The sequence below is a fragment of the Poecilia reticulata genome, chromosome 11 (assembly GCF_904066995.2).
Source record: "Poecilia reticulata chromosome 11, P_reticulata-male-v2, whole genome shotgun sequence".
NCBI classification, from domain to species: domain Eukaryota; kingdom Metazoa; phylum Chordata; class Actinopteri; order Cyprinodontiformes; family Poeciliidae; genus Poecilia; species Poecilia reticulata.
The window spans coordinates 10,301,420-10,317,952 of NC_088840.1; the positions used below are offsets into that span (position 1 = coordinate 10,301,420).

Sequence of the window (16,533 nt, forward strand, 5' to 3'; positions counted from 1 at the left end):
AGTAACCAAGCAGGAGGAGCACCGTGACTGTTCTCATCCTCCCTCCTGATGCAACGTCTGCTACCATAACAGGTGACGAAAACAAAGAGCAATGAGCTCTTTGCGTAGCAACACATGCTCTGCGTTGCTATTCGCCAATTAAATATAAAGATATTTTAATGAAAATAAAATAGCTACTGCAGTGTACGCAGAGCATTACAAGAACAAAGAACGGCTCTCAGTGAGGCTTCAGCACTATAGGACTTTAGTCAAGATCCGTCCAGAAGAATCGGATCGTCCATGAAAGTCATATTACTATATTGCACTTTGGTCACAGCATTGTCCCATATATGCAACACCTCAGTCAACACCTCCACACAGTAATTCAGGGCATGAGTGACAACTTTTTTTCATCGCAGATGCAACACGTCTCAATCAATACAGCTAGCTTTGCTAGCATCATGTCCACGGAGCTTACCTTTCTTTAAGCTTTCCTTCCAAGTGACGTTAAAAATTGGACAAAGTCCCACCGTCTGTGAAAGCGAAGCGCTGCTGATTTTATTGTATGATTTATGCAGCGCTATTATATTACTGACGCCCAGAGGAAACCACTGCGCATGTCTTGGAGCTCCGCGTGCGAGTAAAGGTGGAGGCGATGGGTGACAACAGACACTAAGTCACGTTATTGCTTGGATTTTACGGCGCCACCTTAAATCCCTGAACTTCACATTTTAACGGAAAAAAACACAATGCGACTTGGATGTAACGAGTAACGCGACACTTTTGTAGAAATGTAGTGAAGTAGAAAGTACAGATACTTACTGTAAAATGTAGTGGAGTAAAGTATCCATTATGAAATCTACTTAAGTAAAGTACAGATACACGAAAATTGTACTTAAGTACACTTCCCATTACTGGTGCTGATCATATTAACTTTAGCGTAGAATTATTATAAACAAACACTTCATCTGAACTCACAGAGTCGGTACAGTGCACAAAAATAAATTAAATTAGAAACACCCCTTTTTAACAAAAAATAAATAAATAAATTGTGAGCAAAGAAAAAAGGTTTTAATTTTGTTGTCTTCTGTTTGTAAGACTTCTAGCAAAAAACATATTCAAATCTTAATTTTAATATAGCTCTTCTGAGAACATTGAGATGTGGAGTATCTGAAGTCATAATATGAAGCTATTCAAATGTTAATAAGCTCTTAGTTCAACACATATTTCATAATATATTTCCTGCTCTGTTGAGTAAATGTTACATTTTGTCTTTTATTTCAAACTTTTATTCACTTTGTCATAAATAACTACTTTGAACCATCTGTATGTTTCTTTTAAGTACCCTAAGTCTCGACAAACACACAAAATTTTCATTTTGTCGCATAAAAGGGTCAGTATAACTGTATTGGAACCTGCTCTACAATATATGAATAAAATATTGCTTTAACCATTTAATAAAAGTTGATCCTTTTCATTCAGTTAATCTTCGTTATCATCACTTTCATCAAACCTTTGGCCTCTTTTCCTTCTGATCGCTTTTAGTGCTGTCCTTGCATTGCTGTTCTCTGTAACACTGACTCTGTGAATTAATAGTTTGCTCTTTCTGTGTGTCATCACACTTCTCTCTCTGTCAGCCAAGGACAAATCGACTGAGCCGACTCAATGCTTCAAGCCTGGCAGCTTACAGTCATGCTGTCAATCAATGAATCCATACAAAGTCTGTCTCATGCAGGGCTGACAGAGTGTGGCGCAGCACTTTGTGAACAGCGCAGAAAGACATGTACACATCATAAACAACACAGAGGAAGAAATCTGACAGCTGGCTTGACGAACTTCTCACTCAACAACAGCTACTCTGAAAATACATGAAGTTGTCTTTTTGTGGAAATACAGAGAAACAAAAAAATAAAAAATAAAATAAAACATCTGCCTTTATTACGCAGAGGAATCTGTGACTTTCAGACCACAGGGAATGTTAATGAGGTAAATATGTTCTAAGAAAACTTTAAAGTCTGCATGTCTTTGCCTACAATCTGCGAGATTTGCTGTTATAAAGTCAAAACATGTTTTCTCTGTTTCACCGAATTGCGTTATACTCGATTAGTGGTACAAAACTTAACAAAATCCATTTGTCAACCCAGCTGTGGAAAAACTAAGAAGGAACTATTTAAAAAAATAGAAAGTCTTTACCTACACAGTAAGATAATGTAAACATTCAACTTGACAGTATATTACTGTAACTACAGAGTCTCTAATTGTTTTTACCATATATTATTACGGGGCGATATTATGTAATTTCCAGGCACTTAGTGTCCTTTTATACTACAATCAAATTACTACATCACCTTCAGTTGTTATAAAAATGCTACATCAATCTTAGCTTGGCTGTTTTTCACAGCAGTTAGTGTTTACAGCTATAACGTCTTGGATTATAGCTGGGAAGAGATTGTAGCATAGGAAACATGTTACATTAATGAACATCAGTCAAAAGTTTTACTTTGATAGAACAGTAAATGTCAATACTTAGAGACATAAGAAAATAATCACAAGCTCATCGAGAAGTTATCCAGATAAAAAATGAATTTTTGTTCTATAAATGGTGATTTTGTCTCATTCCTCAAAGTTTTGTTAGTAAACAGACAATTCAGACATGTGTATTTTATCTAGACACAGCAAGCTTCCCCAGGGTTAATTTTCAAAGGCTTTTCACCTATGATTGCTTGACAGGCACCTACGAAAGCTATCTTGATATCAAAATACAATAACTAGCTGATTATTCAATCAAAAGTGGTCCAGACATAAACGTGTTCACTGGATTTGTAACTTTGACACACGTTTCTTAGTCTGGAAGTGAGCAGAAGTGAGACCTATCAAATATTGCTGCGAGTGTCCAATACATTATAGCGATTTAAAGAACCTTTTTACAACGCACAAATCTTCTATACAACATGACAGGAATATGTTAAAAACACATTTACTTTAACCTCAAAGGATTTGCAGCACATTGGAAAGGTTTTCACATTTTGTTATGTTACAACAAACAGAATGTTTTTTGGTTTTATGTGACAAACCAACACAACTTGTGTATTTGGGGGCAAATGTTACATCACTTTCAGTTTATTTTTCCAGATAAAACCGTTAAAACGTCTGGTTTAGATTTGCATTGCGCATCAATGAGTCAACACTTTGCATAAACACCTTACTCTGCTGTTACAGCTGCGAGTCTTTGCAGGGTATTTCTCTGCCAGTTTTGCAGATCTGGAGACCTGCTCCAAATTAGCTCCAGGTTGGTCAAGTTCAGTGAATGTTGTGTCTGCAAACATCACATTTTTAATCTTTCTGCAAATTCCTAATTAGATCTAGGCCTTTGCTTTTATCAGACCATCTTAACTACATTAATATGTTTTGACCTGCGCTGTTTTATAGTGGCTCTGAATGTCTCTTCAGTATTTGACTTTATCCATCTTCCTCTTGACTCTGAGCAGCTGCCCTGCCCTTGTTGAAGCAATTATATCACAAATTAATATAATATACTAAAACTTACAGACATGTTTGGTTGTAACTTCATGTGTCAAAAGGTCTGAATATGCAGGGCACTGCATAAAAACATTACGACATGGAAGCGTTTTATTTTATTTAAGAGGAATCAGTCTAATGTACTTGTATATCAAATAATGTATAACTTTAAAGTGATTAGTGACGCAACAAGTGTGAGCAAATCATATTCTCCTGTAAAAGATGAGTTTATGAAACATCCAGTATTAATTAATGCAATTAATCAAAGCGGTTTAGACCACTGTGTTACGGGTTGTTACACGTGGTTCTGTTGTAGATAGGTTTCCGGGCAGCATCACCAGAGAGGTGAGCTTACTGTTAGGTGTGGGGATCAAAAAGAAGCACTCCACCTGACAAGATCGTAACGCTGAGAAGATGGATGGGAATCCTCCTTCATTCTGAAGGGACAACAGCCTGAAGAAGGATGCTGTGCAGCCACAGAACTGGGGACCGGGGTGCTGGTAACTCTAATACCGTCTCTCTGTAGCGGTCCCTTAAGATCGCAAAACGCACAGCTCCAATCTTATGCTTGAAAGACAACACAGTGAACATCTAAAGATAGGTGTATGTGCATATTTCTCTGTGTATGGACACTGGGATTATGACCCAGGAACGTAGATTGAAGAAATTGCTCTTTTGGGAATGTCCTCTGCAAAGATTTGTCGTTGCCATTTTTATTAACTGAATCCAGGGAGTATATAGTTACCACCACAATGCTGATACTTTTCATTCATCTATATGATAATTTATAAGACACTCAAGAAAAACTTTTAACTTTGATTTTCCACATGCTATACAAAAACAACCAATTAAAGTGTTAGATGTCATTTTTTATTATTCAATACTTTCATTGTACAGCTAAACTGACATAAAACACAGAACAGTGTTACAACAGCAACTTTTTTTTATAATTGCTGAATAAGAAGAAAAAAAAGGTGACAACAGTCTTAACAGACTGCAGTTTTCCAGATTCAAGCTGTAAAAAGGAAACAGAAAGTTTGAAATTAAAGTTGGATCATTTAGAATTTTCTCAATAGTCCCAACATGGTTGCATTGCATTCAAAGGCTTGTATCCATGTAGTTGCACATTTGCCAATTTTTTAAAATCTTTTTAAATCTTTCATACGCGGTTTATTAAAACCTCCTTTTGTTCACACACTTCCTCAGTGATTGATAAAACAAAATGAAGATAAAAGCATTATTGTTAGCTTGCACTGCTAGTTGTCGTTTACTGCCATCCACTTCAGCTTGTGAGTAAAGTATCTTTCTCCACTGCATTTCATTTTGGAGTTTTTGATTAAATAAAAGTTTATGAGCTGGAGCAACTCATCTTTATCGCTGCTGCTACTTATTAGCTTGATATGAGCACAAATGTATTCAAATTTACTTTGCAAAAACTGATAATAAAATATTTTCTTTGACAGCCAAAGTGCCACCACTGGTACTTCTGCCACAGTTTGAAAACATAAAAATGTAAAACGCCACTGTGCTTAGCTTATTCAGTTTAAACTAGCAGTATCAGGAAATTCCCATATATATCCTAGACATTGACAAGATATCACAACTCTAACAGTTATCAATGGATGACTAAAATAATACTATACTATCACTATTTTTCACAAAATCCCATATTGCCATACAAACCACACATAAAAAACATAGTTGCCTGCAATGCACTTGTGATTTATGCAATGAGTAAAACGAGCCTGAATGCAAACAGCAAATTATCAAATGACGGAAAAAGTTGTTGTTGCCTAAGATCAACACCCAGTAGAAATGACAGCCTCATAAAAGACAGCATCTGCCCTTGTGGGAACCTCACTACACGCTGCATTAACAAACCCTATTACACAAAAGTCAATGCTCCGTGACATGAACTTGCCATTTTCTGTTCACCCAATAGCTCTGCTAATTTTGTGCTGTCTCATCTTCCATTTAAAAGTAATAACCATATGGGCTTTGGAGAAATTCACCCCTACGCGGACAAACTCTGTCGGCTTCACTTTTGTACCGTGGACTTGCGCTTTGATCTTCACTGCAACTTCAGAAGTTGTCAAGCCATGTATTTTTGATTTTTTTTTTTTTTTTGGCTTACCCCTCCACCACGTTTCATGAAAACCTAATTGACTGAACGATCTTGCTGACAGACAGTTGGCGAGGCCTAAACATGACTTCATCTCACCCTTAAAACAGGACTCTTGGCGAGGTAGGTGTCATAGCATTACTTGAATTTGGCAGTAGTTAAAATACAGTGTGGTACAAAAGTATCCATATGTTCTGAGTTCTTAGACATTTTATCATGACACAACAACATTTTTTCAAAAAGTAAAAATATTTCTGCAAAGCACTGTTCATTTTGGCAAAGACATGAACGAAAATCTAGAAAACCTCTTTCAGAGGGCAGATTAACTACTTTTAGCCTGAAATGCATATGCTACACATAGTATATGTTTGCTCTTCTTTGCTTTCACCCTGTCTATCCATGTTTTGTATTTTCCACGTTGAGGGACAATGCCAAGACATTTAGTATCCGCTACGGACAACTGCGAGAAAAGACAGATAACAGCGAGGTTTACACAAAGCTGGCATTGTCTTCCTCCTTCCGTCTTCATCCATCTGTTTGACACACGTGGCTCCACTTGTCACTCTAAATTTCTGTCCTTTTTCTACTTCTAGAAAACCCTCGCCCACTCTTATTAAGTGGTCTATTTACTTTAATTTATTTATTTTTGCTTTCTCTCTTGCCCTTGTTTTCTGTTAAATCTGCAACACAGTTTTGCGAGTTGCAAGAGTTGCCCCTTTGGACTCTAAATTTCTCGTTTTCGTACATGTGGAAAAACATGCCTTCATACACATTATTACAAGGGCATATATGCCTATAAACGCACACACCTGCAAGTGCACATAGCCAGTTAATTAGAGCTTGAAGCTCCTCTTTCCTAATGAATCTGGGGGTAATTAAAGAGCCCCAGGACACGGCTGTGTCTGCGAGCTGGTTCTAATTAAGCCCAAGCGAGCTGATTTAGCTAATTAGCTAAAGGCTCGGTGTCGTACGCCGAAGCATTCCAGCCTTTCCAGCCCCAGCACAACACAGGAAGTTACGATGTTCCCAAATTGTCCCTGGCAACACCTTCATTTCCTGGGGCATTAATCACCAGAGTTACAACTGTCTCCAAGGTGAGTGCCAAGTATAGGAATGGGAAAAGAACTATTGGTTCAGATTAGAAAAGGAAAAAAAAAAAAAAAGACATTCAGCTTGTAAATAAATGCAATTGTGTTCCTCAATTCTTTGACGTGTGTACAATGGTTTTGCAGCTAGAGTACATAAAAAATATATTTTAAAGAAAAACAGTTTGAAAGAGAAAGACAAACATCTTAAGAACGTGTACTTGTCATTGTCGATACCAGTAGCAGTATCACATCATTGAGTAATAAAATCCTGATTTTATGTTTTCTTGACATTGTGTTGTTCCATATTCTCCCTGTAGTTACCACCTGAATGAACGACAGAAATGGCTCAAAGTATATCAGTATCCCTTGGAAATATCTTCCTACACCTGTTTCGCTTCCTCTGACTAATTCTTAGTCATAGACGCCTGGTTGTGCTGTAAAATTGGGGAGCGAATTTAGAAAAAATACAGAGTCTGCAAAAGTTCTGCTGACTCCCACAGGAAACCAAAAGTTGTGTCTGATGCTTTTGCTGAGGTCATGTATAAAGTACACAGCTCTTGAAATCTAAGGGATGGAGCTAACAGTCAATGCATAGCCTGGTAAAATGTGGAGTGTATTGGATTAGATGTGTATAAGCTTCTTTTTGTGCTGAAGATCCCCGGCTTGAATTTTGGGTATTTTTTATTCAAAAACTTCAAAGACTTAGTCTGAAATAACACTGTTTCTAAAGTGGCAAGGTTTGAACCTCCAATTTTAACCCTTGTATGTCGAAATGGGGTCCAACTGACCCCACACACGTAAAACTTATATCATTTTCCATAGTCCTCTACGTTTGCCTCAGTCCTTGCACGCACAAGGGTTAAAAATAAGGGAGCAGCTGCTCCACTTGCATCATCCTTTAATCTTACAGATTCTGAAAATAACTTCAGACGTCTTCTTACTGTAAATAACTCCGCACTGAAGAGTGTTGCCCTGGGCTCAACCTGATGTCAAGCCAAATATCATCCAATTGTTGCCACTATTCAATGTTTTTGGCCACACCTCCACTTGTTTCACCAAACTCAATCTACTTCCTGCTCACCTCCCCGACTCCTCCTCATGATTTCCAATATTACCAATAATTCAGCTCCCTACTTCTCAGTTAAAGTGCATCTGATCACAATTCATTTCTGGGGGATGGGAAGTTGGAGGGGGAGAGCTGGTGTTGGCCACTCAGGCCATGATCAATCATGATGTAGTAAGACAACTTGTATTAGAGATGGAAAGATACTGATAGAAAAGACAGAAGGGGATGTGAGATATTCAGACATGGATATTTCACTTTTAAATATACACCCGATTTGTCGACATGAGCAGATATGATCAGAGGAGGGCGAGAGAGAAAAGGATTGAGCGAGAGGAGGTAGGTGGGGGGGAATTTGGAAGGGGAAAAAAACATCTCAGCTCAGTACGTTATTAAGAGATTAAATCCCATTTCTGACAGGCTTGTCAGAGCAGGAGACAGAGTCGAGCACGGCCGGTAATTCGACTAGTTCGCAATCTCCTCAAAGCTCAGTTGGCCAATGACAGCTAGGCGACAGAGCGTTGAATATGCAAGATGTCTCTATCTCCATCCCTCTTAACTCTACCATCTAACTGTCATATCACCCATCCCCCTAAAAAAAAAAAAAAAAAATAGAAAAACTCATAAGTTCATACCAAAACATACCAACCCACCAACTTATTGACCGCTTAAGGCTTGCAGGTTCTCACAAATGTTAATAAAGGAATCTGCTCCTTATTATCAAGCATAAGATCCTGCTCTCCCCTGTGTTTCCACTCACTGAGTCTGCAAGAGCATCTCCACTGACAATTGCTGCGAGATGCTTCCAGCACACCCACAGTGAATCCAGTCAGGCCAGGTGTTATTTTAACACACACTTTCGGAAGATGAACGAGGGACGTTTTCCTCCTCCTCCTCCTCCTCTCATCCCACACTTTTCCCCGCACTCTGTCTATCCACTATGAGCCCCCGCCTTTCTCATCCCTTCTTTCGGAAAAAGAAAAAAAAAATAGCCTGACCTAGTATTACATTGACATTATGGGGCCACTTACCGCCCCGCTAAAATAAAACCCCCGTGAAGGAGGCGTGTGACAGAACGGGGTTACGGCACGCCGTCGCGCAAATTAATCAAACAAATAAGCGAGGAATTTAGACTAAAAACAGGGAAGACGACTTCATACCTGGTTTTTGTACTTGTCACCCAGCTGCTGTGTTTGTGCCCCCTGTCTGCTCTCCAAGGCGCTCAAATAAAAAGCTCAAGGATTGCAAAAATGAACACGTGCTTACAGTGAGCACAGCAACAAACCTGCGCAGTCATGAGTGTTGAAGCAAAGACCAGCGAAGCTTCAGTGAGACCTATTACAAAGCTGTATGTTTGTCACCAACAGGCCTTTTTATTTTATCCTCTGGACCAGAAGCCTCTGTGCACCCAGACTAAAAATAAAAGCCCCAAAATCTATTTCAACGTTTAAATGTTTATGCCAAATTGTTAGTGAAGCGATTTATTTCCCATAAGTCCTGTCAAACGTGACACAGATACGAGGCTACTCTCTCAGCAGATTTCATTTATAATAACAGTTGCAACTTTGAAATATTAGCCAGCTTGAAAATCGTAGCATGACTGATGAGCTTTCGGTTTATGTTGTGTTCGGCTCAGTGCTGCAAAGACCATTACTGCTCATTGCTGCAAAGATCCACTTTTCAACCAGCTAATATGTCAAGTAGCACCAACCTCCCAGCCAAGGAGGGGAGGATCACTCTTTAAATTCATATACATATTACCCGTAACTTATAAATAGGTGTTTAAAAACTAGGTTCACTGGTTTGTTTTAAATTTAATTTCTGTGCTTTTGCACTTTTGGCCTGTTCTTATACAATTAAACAGCGTAGTTACTTGCTGTATTATTCATATAGCTCTGTAAAACAAGTTTTAAGAAATCATTTTACAATTTTTTTTGCCTATGATGACCATGTACAGTTTCATTTGCAAGTTTACATGCAATCATTACGAGGGAAACCACCATATTAATTTCAAGGTTCAAGGCACATGTTTGGTTTTGATGAGGAACTTTGCTAATTATGTATATAGCTTCAAATGTATAAATACACACTGACTATCTGGTTAATGTCTCAATAACAAGCTGGATCTCAACCACACACATTTTTTAGCCATCTGAAGGTCTGATCTGGTATCTTGCATATAAATTCTCAAGCCACTTTGACGTAATTGTGCTGTTTCAACCCAGAGTTATTTCCAAGCATCAACAGTCTGTACATTCCTGTCACCCTCGGATGAAAGGAAATTGGGCAGGTGTGTTGAAGAAAAACCAAGTAATCATCAAGCCTCAAGCTTTCTATGGACTGGAAGATGAAGTAACTTCTGAAAACACAGTGAAGTGTGCTTGACATCAAGGTGCTTATATGGTACCAACCAAAACAGAACTGAGCCAAATAACATCTAGCAAATTCTTTCATGTTTACACTGACTGACATCACGCTATTTGCCCGAAATGACAAGAATAATGTTTAAATAAATCAAGCTGAGACTTTCAAACCTAAGAACACTGTACATATGTTCAAGCTCGGTGGTGGTAGCATCATAATGTTGGGTTGTTTTACTCACTGAGGTAGTTGGGCATTGCAAAATCAGACAAAATAATGAAGAGAGATGACTGTCTCGAAATTTGTGTACAAAATCAGATCGTACATGCTAAATGAATAGATCTATTCATTTAGCATGAATAGATCTATTCATTTAGCATGTACATTTTCCACATTCTTTTCAATGCCTTGTAATGGAAAGCCCTAGATTCTGTTTTTTTTTTTGTGTAAAAGAACAGTCTTTTATGGTGAAAGAAAATGTGAATTTGTTGTGCTGAAAAACCTTTTGCCGTTGCATCATCTTACGGCACTTATTATTTGCGTCCAGCGCTACACACTGGTTACCACGGAAATGTCTTGAAGGCGCACTCTGCATGCAGGCGGATTAATCTCCATGATGACAGCGCGGCTCTTGATGGGGACAGCTCCACATTGATCCGTAATGAAGCCATTGAGCCAGATGACGAATGGAGGCAAAAGGAAATTTGTGAGCTTGTGATTAAAGAAAAATGTATTAAGCAATTTAGTTGCCTTAATTATGTATTTCTTAATCGTCCAATTATTGGGAAAGCTCATGTTGCAAATTCAAGTCGGGGTGCAATGAGGTGGGATACGTTTTGATTCTAAGTTTGTGCAAATACATACATTTACACATATTTTGAAGTTGAAAATGTTTCATCTTCTGAAGCATTTTCTAGCATTTCTAGATCTGTTTTTCCTATAAAATAATAAAAAAACAAGTCCCAACATAGATCTGCAATATAAAAAAAAAAATATACACATATAACTCTCCTTTCTTGACCAACAATCTGAAACTTCAAGTTAGCCAGTGCCTTCATTTCAATCTAAACTTCTCAGATAAATAAGTACATGACGCAACATTACCATTGGGTCTGCTGAAATAGAATAAGTGCATATATGAAATTATTTATCATCATATCTGCAAGCAGCAGGTTGCTGCAAAGTACTTAACATGAAATATTGGCATTTATCCAAACATTTTAATGCAAACTCTAAACATGATTTAACATTATTTTTCTTAAACGGTGGAGTATGGCGCAATGTCAGTTTTTGTTTTCATGGGGAAACTGTACTGCTTTTTCCAGGACTTTTAAATGCTTTGTTTAATTCTTTATTAAATTTGACTTATATCTCAGAAATCATGTGTGTGGCTGGTATATTTTCAAATGATGTTCATTCTCCACTTCTAGATTATTGGTCAATCAGTGTTCAATGGAACATTAAGAAGTTTAAAAATGCCGTTGTTATTATTGCCGTCAGTAAGTTTTGAATCAGTAAGACTTTTTTATGAAGGTCTCCTTGTTTTTAGGAATAAAATGAGCTACACTTTGGTAAGAAGAATTATCTTATGTGTCATCAGTAAATCATAAACCAGCTGATACTGATGGACAAACACAACATACGTTTTGCTTCTTTTTTGGCTTTCTATGCCTTTTTGTCCATCCATTTCTTTGTGTTCAATACTCTTCCCTTTCTCATATCAGTTTCTTAATCATAACTTTATCTGGGGAATAATCTGCTTTGATTTCTTTTCATGAGTAAAGAGATGTTGCCAACATTTGATGTTGATTACATGTCAATGACCACTTTGGAAATATTTAAACTGAGAAAAACAATGTGTAAAACGCTTATTTTAATCTGTGCGTTACCATCTACGACAATTACTAAATAATTACAGTCATTTTTTAAACATTTTTTAGTAGTTTTTTTTTTGTACTTTTTTATATATATCTTTTTTCTTTTATTTTGTTTTCAATGGCAATATTAAAAAGACGGTTTCATGCGCAACAGACAAAAATACATACCTACAGTTCTGCTCTCAAACTTTTCAATTTCTTTTAAGCATGTGCAGTCAGTGGGCAGTTTGAGTTAGGTTTTGTTTTGGAATAACCACTGGGACCTCACACTGCACCGATGTTACTAAAAGACCACATGCAGCTGGCTGCTACCAGCTACTCTCCTGACAGCTGAAGTGTCTGAAGCTGAAAGGAAATGTGAAATGGAGAAGAGTGCTTATTATGAAAAGTTAGCAGGGTGAAGAAACCCAGGGCCTCGCGTTCTGGAAAGATTGGACAGTTTAAGCTCTACATCAGGCCAGCCTCAGATAATTTCCTGCAATTTTTGCGAATAATAATTTACATAGCATTCGATCAGTCTTTCAATTTGTAGCCTTGTAAACATCCCAGAAGGTACTCAACTTGCATGACATTAGCTGAAGCATGATTTCCGTCACACTGATCCCGCAACAGCCTGAATCCAGATAACACTTCAGGTTTGTCTTGTTTTTGTCAGTTACTAGTGCTTCACATTGCAAAATTCTCCGAAATGTCTTCTCTTTCTGTTCTGTGTCAACTTTTCTGCAAAGCTCCGAGAACGTTCCTCTGTAAACTGTGGGAACACACGTGACCCACATGAACACATGCAACTTCAGGCTGGACGGAACCCGCTCTCGTGAATTAATAAAATGTTTTTGACAGTTTTACTCAGCAAAAATTAACACTTGTCTGAAGCAGGAAGACTCCTGCAGACAGTAGGAGGAGCAACAGCCTCAGTACCGGTGGAGTAATGCACATACAAGACACAGAGTAGCAAAGAAAGAAAACAAACAGTTCAGGAAAGATTAAGGTTTCAGGGAAATTGAGTTTCAGCGGATGAAGGTTCAAGGTAGCGCAGTCAAAACTGTTACGGCATCAGTGGGCCCTGCCCTCTTTTTCCTTGCAGGGTTCTGCAGTCAGGCCCTGCAGGTGTTGGGTGTTCCTCTGATTGGCGTCCTGCAGCTTTAAAGCTGCTAGGCGTACAGCAGAGGGAAGGCTTTTCCCTTCCCTCTCCTCAGATCCCCACTTGGTTTGGTTTGTATCTTTTGGTTGAGTTTTGTTAGGTTTTGCATTTGCTCATTTCTGGTTATTTATAGGTTTTGCTCTAATCTATTTTGGTTTCTTATTTCAGGCATTTCTTTTTTCTTCAGGGTTATTTCTTTCATATAACTTAATAAATTCTACTTTCATTTACACATTAAATCCTTGTGTGGTCTCCATTAATGTTGCCCCATCAAACGAGCCTGGGGGACGTAACATTGTGGGGGCTCGTCCCTTCATGGTTGCCATTGTGGGAGCTAATTATGCTTGATTGGCCTCATTGGTGAGTTCAGGTTGCAGTTACATGCCCCTGACTTTGGTTTTCCTGTACTGCAGGTTATTTGGCTAGTTTAAGGAATTTTACCTTACTAGATTTTGGACATTTTTGATGTTTCATATGTTTGTTGCTGGAGGTCCATGAGGATTTTTGTTGGTTGGGGAGAGAGGATTGTGTTTTGAAAAAAGGTAAGTGCTGTCTGGTATTTGTTTGTGGCAACTTCATTTTAGATTACCCTGTTTGTTGTTTTGGTTTGTTATTTTTGGGTTGGACTCTGGGCTGAGGGCACCGCCGTGGTTTGCTGCCTGAGAGGTCTTGGCCTGGAGGGATTTGCTGCCAGCGGTATCTTGGTGCTTAAAGTGACTTGGCTCTTGGAGGAAGGCCTGAAGACTAGGCTAAGGTTAGTCAGAGTTTTTGGCACTTAGTTAGTGGTAGGAAAATGGAGGTTTGCCATTTGTTTGTACCAGTCATGCACTTCCTTGTGGTTGTTTAAACAATTGGGTATATTTTGACCTGTATTGTTTTTTTTTTTGAAAGTGGGGTTGTTGGGTTAGTTTGGTTTGAGGATGGACGTTGTGAGTTCTTTCTTGTCTTCTCCAACATTAGAACTCTTGGAAAAGCTTACAAAGGAGCAGATTCGTCAAGTAGCTGAACACTTTAAAGTTGATCTTGAAGATGTAAAAGGATTAAGGTTACCTCCGCTAAGAAGTTTTTTAAAAGACGAACTTGTAAAACTGAATGTCTTTCCTGTCTCTCTTTCAGATGCTGATGTGACAGATGAAACTTCCCTCGGTTCAGTTTCTTTAACTGGTGCTCCAAATGAATTGTCGAGCTCAACAGTGTCTCAAGCTTCTCAATTAAAGTTTCAGTCGAATAAAACTGAGATGGAAATGCAGTTGGAGTTAGAAAAATTACGACTAGCACATGAGCTTGAGGAGAGAAAATTAGAGTTACAGGAAAAGCGGCTAGCATATGAGCTTGAGAAAAAACTAGCTTTACAGGAAAAGCAGCTAGCACAGGAACAAGAAGAGAAGAGGTTAGCACATGAGTTGGAGGTGAAGAAATTATCTTTGGAAGCTGAGCGCCTGAAGTTGAGGTCTGAGGGCAGGTTAAGTGGTGGATCTGTTAATCTGTCTCAAGGTGGTGATGGGTTTTCTGGACATAACTTGGTTAACATGTTGAAGCTGTTGCCTAAGTTTAATGAAAGAGATCCTGATGTGTTTTTCTCTTTGTTTGAGGACATGGCAGAGGACAATGACTGGAGTGATCTAGATTGCTCCATGCTGCTGCAAAGTGTGCTTGTGGGTAAGGCCCAAGAAGCATACGTTTCATTAACTTCAGCTGAAAGAAAGGTATACACATCTGTTAAAAAAGCTGTGTTGAAAGCTTATGAATTGGTTCCTGAGCATTACAGGCAACAATTTAGGAGCTGCAGGAAAGCTGAAAAACGGTCAAACACGGATCTGGTCAGAGAACTAAACACCCAGTTTTCTCGTTGGTTATCAGCTGAAGGTGTGGATGATTTTGAATCACTTTGTGACTTGATGGTGTTGGAACAGTTCAAGAACATTATTCCAGAACGGGTGGCTATATATATCAATGAACATAAAGTAAAAACTGCTGCTAAAGCTGCTGTCTTAGCAGACGAGTATGTTCTGACCCATAAAGCTTTGAGGGATTCTAATTTGAAAGGTGACCACAGCCTTAAGGAATTTCATTATGACCGGTTTCCTGGTAAAAATGGATTGGATCATACACTGAGATCTAAAGCAGACTTGGTTTGTAACTATTGTCGCCAGAAGGGACACTGGAAAAATGAGTGTCCTCTGAATATCAAAACTAAATCAAATAGGGGCAAACAGGATCATCAAAAACCTGTGGCTTTAGCCAGTGTTACACAGTTGCATTCAGTGGAGTCTACACCGCTACCTAAAGTTGAAAGTGTAAGACCAACTGTCTTAGCTGCACCTCTTGACTTTCAATCTTTTTCAGAACTGACTGATTCAGATCCCCAGAACTTTGTGAAGGATGTCGGACAAGATTACGCTCCTTTCATCACACATGGGTTTGTTACTCTGAATGGAAGTTCTAATAAAGTGGCTGTAAAGATTCTGCGTGACACCGGAGCATCTGAATCTTTCATCTTGGATTCTATTTTACCATTTTCTTCATGTTCTGATACTGGTCGTAGTGTCTTAATTAGAGGTATTGGGATGGAAACTTTCTCTGTGCCTCTCCATAGGATCTATTTGCAGTCAGAACTGGTACAAGGAGAAGTGACGATAGGTGTTCGTCCTTCTTTGCCTGTGGAAGGGGTGTCTCTCATTTTAGGAAACAATCTGGCAGGTGGACGTGTGTGGCGAGATGTTGCACCTCCTCTAGTGGTCCGAGCGTCTCCATCTGTTTCCGTGTCAGACAAATGTGCTCAAGACTTCCCTGAGGCGTTTCCAGCTTGTGCAGTAACTCGTGCCATCACTCGTGCTTTGGCTGATAAGGAGGTTGAGTCTGGTAAGCCTAGTTCTGTTGAGAAGACTGCTTGTTTGCCAACTCTTCCTGTTCCTTTGTCACTCAGTGAGTTGATTGCAGCCCAACAGGAGGACACAACCTTAGCTGTCCTGTTTGACCAAGTCCAGACAGCTGAACAGGACACAAAAACGTCATGTGGGTATTTTCTACAAGCAGATCTGTTGGTACGTAAATGGTTACCCTACAGTGACAGGGATATTGTTGGTCCAATTTATCAAGTTGTTGTTCCAGTCAAGTTCAGAAACCTTGTTTTGAAAACTGCTCATGGAGAATTGTCTGGTCATTTCGGAGTCAATAAAACTTATAATAGAGTTTTACATCATTTTTATTGGCCGCGTCTGAAAAAAGATGTTGCTGCGTTTGTGAAAACCTGTCACACTTGTCAACTAACTGGAAAACCTAATCAGACGTTGAAACCAGCTCCACTTTTTCCAATACCTGCTGCTGATAAGCCTTTTGAACACTTGATCATTGACTGTGTTGGCCCACTGAGTCCTTCAAAG

At 38.8% G+C, this 16,533-nt stretch overlaps 1 long non-coding RNA gene across 1 annotated transcript; it reads left to right on the top strand.

Annotated features, from left to right (window-relative positions):
- Positions 1-13,050: 13,050 nt before the first annotated feature.
- Positions 13,051-15,623, top strand: LOC145553804 (uncharacterized). Its single transcript, XR_014089851.1, has 2 exons — positions 13,051-14,181; positions 14,267-15,623. It is a non-coding gene; the product is annotated as an uncharacterized LOC145553804 (long non-coding RNA).
- Positions 15,624-16,533: the final 910 nt, after the last annotated feature.